Genomic DNA, 2756 nt, shown 5'->3' with positions numbered 1-2756 from the left:
CTTCATCTGTGGTTCCCTGCCTTACATCAGTCAAGCACCCACCCAGAGCTGTCCCTCTGCATGGAAACCTACCTTGCTCTGTTCCACCTATTGCTTTAAGATTGAATTGTTCTAGAAGTGGTGAACTGGAAAAAAGGGAAAGGAAAGAGTAAGGCACAAAAGAAGAGCCAGTCTTGGTTTGAAGAAATAAAATATGAAAGATTAAATCAAAGTCTCCTTAATATCCCTTCACAAAGTCATCTTTCTGGCCATTCCTGCACCTGGCCAAGTCAAGATGGCCTCCTCCGTGTTAAATCCACTGCTGAGGCAGCTTCCTGTCTTTTCGACCTTCCGAAGTGCCTACGGAGTTCAGGTTCCCATTCAGAGTCTTTGCACCAAAAATCTCCCCGAGAAAGATTCTTCACCCCCAGTTCCTACTTCCCCTTATAAAGATGAACCCTGGAAATACCTGGAATCAGAAGAATACCAGAACCGCTATGGTTCTCGCCCTGTCTGGGCTGACAACCGCCACAACCACAAAGGTGGTATACCCCCACAGAGGACTCGAAAGACATGTATTCGTAGGAATAAAGTTGCTGAGAATCCTTGCCCCATCTTCCGGGATCACAAGTTGCATGTTGACGTTAGGAACGTGAAGCCGTTGGAACAGTTTGTCTGTACCCACACAGGTATCATCTTCCACGCTCCATACACAGGTGTCTGTATGAAGCAGCACAAGAAGTTGACCCAGGCTATCCAGAAAGCCAACGATCATGATCTCCTTAGTTACCATATTCCAAGGTTGCACCCCCGGGACCTTGACTTCAATACCTCTCATGGAGCTATGAGTGCTACTCCGCCAGCCCCCAACCTGGTTTCGGGGGACCCTTGGTACCCCATGGTACAGCTGGGAACAGCCATCAGAGAGAGAATTGTCCTGCATTTGCCGCCGTTATCTGGGTCATCTCCAAGAAGAGAGTGGCCCTCCACTCTAGTCAATGCCTGAGGTGCCCCCACAACACCAGTTGAAGCTTCCTTTACTGAGCAGACCAGTCCCCAGAGTGCTTCATAGGAGCCATAGACTGGGAAGGGGGCCTGGCTAGGAAGTGGTGCCTAGGATTACTTGAATGGAATGTTATCCTGAAGATTTATGCCGTTGGCAGGTCCAGGAAGGGCATGAATGTTGAAGGGGATACATCTGAGGCTGAGGGAGGCAAGCACAGATGTGTATCAGAAACACCAACTCCTATATATTGTCAATAGATGGTTTAAAAATTCTGTTGCTCTTTCAGACTTCTGCCAACTCAGCTTTTCCACAATAAAGCTGTATCTTCTGTGGCTGATTTATAACATATATATATATACCCTTCATGATTTCATTTGCCCTTTCTCCCTAGGAGTACTATTATCCTAAGTCAGTTTTCCTTTTTTTATGCCATATATTATACTACTACATAAATAATTACTCATAAACATTATTCAAATAAATTATATAATTTTGCAACTTGCTGGGTTTTGCTCAACATTATGTTTTTGAAGGACATGTTATTAATATATGTGACTCCAAGGTTTTCAACTTTAACTGCTGTATAAGCATGAGTACAACATAAAATTTCTTTGTCCAATCTCCTGTTGATAGGCATTTAGTAAGTCCTATAGTATAATTGTGGATTTGTCTATTTTTCCTTGTATCTCCATTTTCTTGTGTATCATGTATTTTGAGGTTCTGTTATTTGGTGTATGTACATTTAGAAACATGTTTTCCTGATGGATTGATGCTTTCTTCATTGTATAATGTTCCTCTTTATCTCTAGCAATTACAGTCTACTTTATTTGATATTAATATGGCTATCCTTGCTTTTTCAAATTAATATTTGCTTTGAATATCTTTTTCCGTCCTTTTATTTTCAACCTACTTATGTCAGTGTACTTAAAGTGTATTTCTTGTAGACAGAATATACTTGGATCATGTTTTTACTTGATTCTGCCAATCTTTATATTTTAATTACTGAGATTAGGCTGTTTACATTTAAAGTAATTAATGATATGTTAGGGCTTAAGTCTAGCATTTTATTAATTGTTTTCTGTTTCATTCCCCTGTTTCTCATTCATCTGTTTCTGTTTTCTTGCCTTCGTGTAAGATACACGAACATTCTTAGACATCCATCTTGATTTATGTATAATGTTTTGACTATATTACCTTGCACAGTTTTCTTAATGGTTCTAGGAATTACAAAACACATAATATAATCTGTCACAATCTATTGGTATTAATATTTTACCATTTATTTCCATTTATGATTCTTTACACAATTTGTCTCAAAACTTTTATAGTGACCCAGGGACTCTTGGACCACTTTTCCAACTGTGAGGCGCGGAAGCCTCCTACGCATGCGCCTCCGGCGAGGCAAAGTGGTCACCTCTTCCCTGCTCCCCCGCCCCACCCGCAGCCCACCCTGTCCCCCAAGAGTGACGCTATTTGGGACCACGCCCACTGAGGTCGCCCACTGAGGTCGTAATCTCTCGTGCTCAGAATGCTGCATTGTGAGAGGCGTGGCCTGGAGGACGCCTTATCCTAGCAACCAAGGCTCCAGCGCTCAGTCCTGATCAGGACTCCGAGCGGGACGGACGGAGCTGAGCGAGTGGGAGAGAAACGAGATCTGCGCGCTACCCCCAGCCCCCAGCCCACTGGGGGCTGACGGGTGGCGATGGATCTGTACCTCAGTAACTGTTACAAGACTGCTGAAGCCGCCGCCGCGAAGGCGGCCTCCAGCAGC

At 43.5% G+C, this 2756-nt stretch overlaps 1 pseudogene across 1 annotated transcript; it reads left to right on the top strand.

Annotated features, from left to right (window-relative positions):
* Positions 1–274: 274 nt before the first annotated feature.
* LOC128577051 (28S ribosomal protein S18b, mitochondrial-like) lies at positions 275–1051 on the top strand (annotated as a pseudogene). The gene has a single exon (XR_008377503.1). The product of XR_008377503.1 is annotated as a 28S ribosomal protein S18b, mitochondrial-like (transcript).
* Positions 1052–2756: the final 1705 nt, after the last annotated feature.

This window comes from Nycticebus coucang, chromosome X, assembly GCF_027406575.1.
Source record: "Nycticebus coucang isolate mNycCou1 chromosome X, mNycCou1.pri, whole genome shotgun sequence".
Taxonomy (NCBI): Eukaryota; Metazoa; Chordata; class Mammalia; order Primates; family Lorisidae; genus Nycticebus; species Nycticebus coucang.
This window is presented reverse-complemented; position numbering and strand designations above follow the sequence as displayed.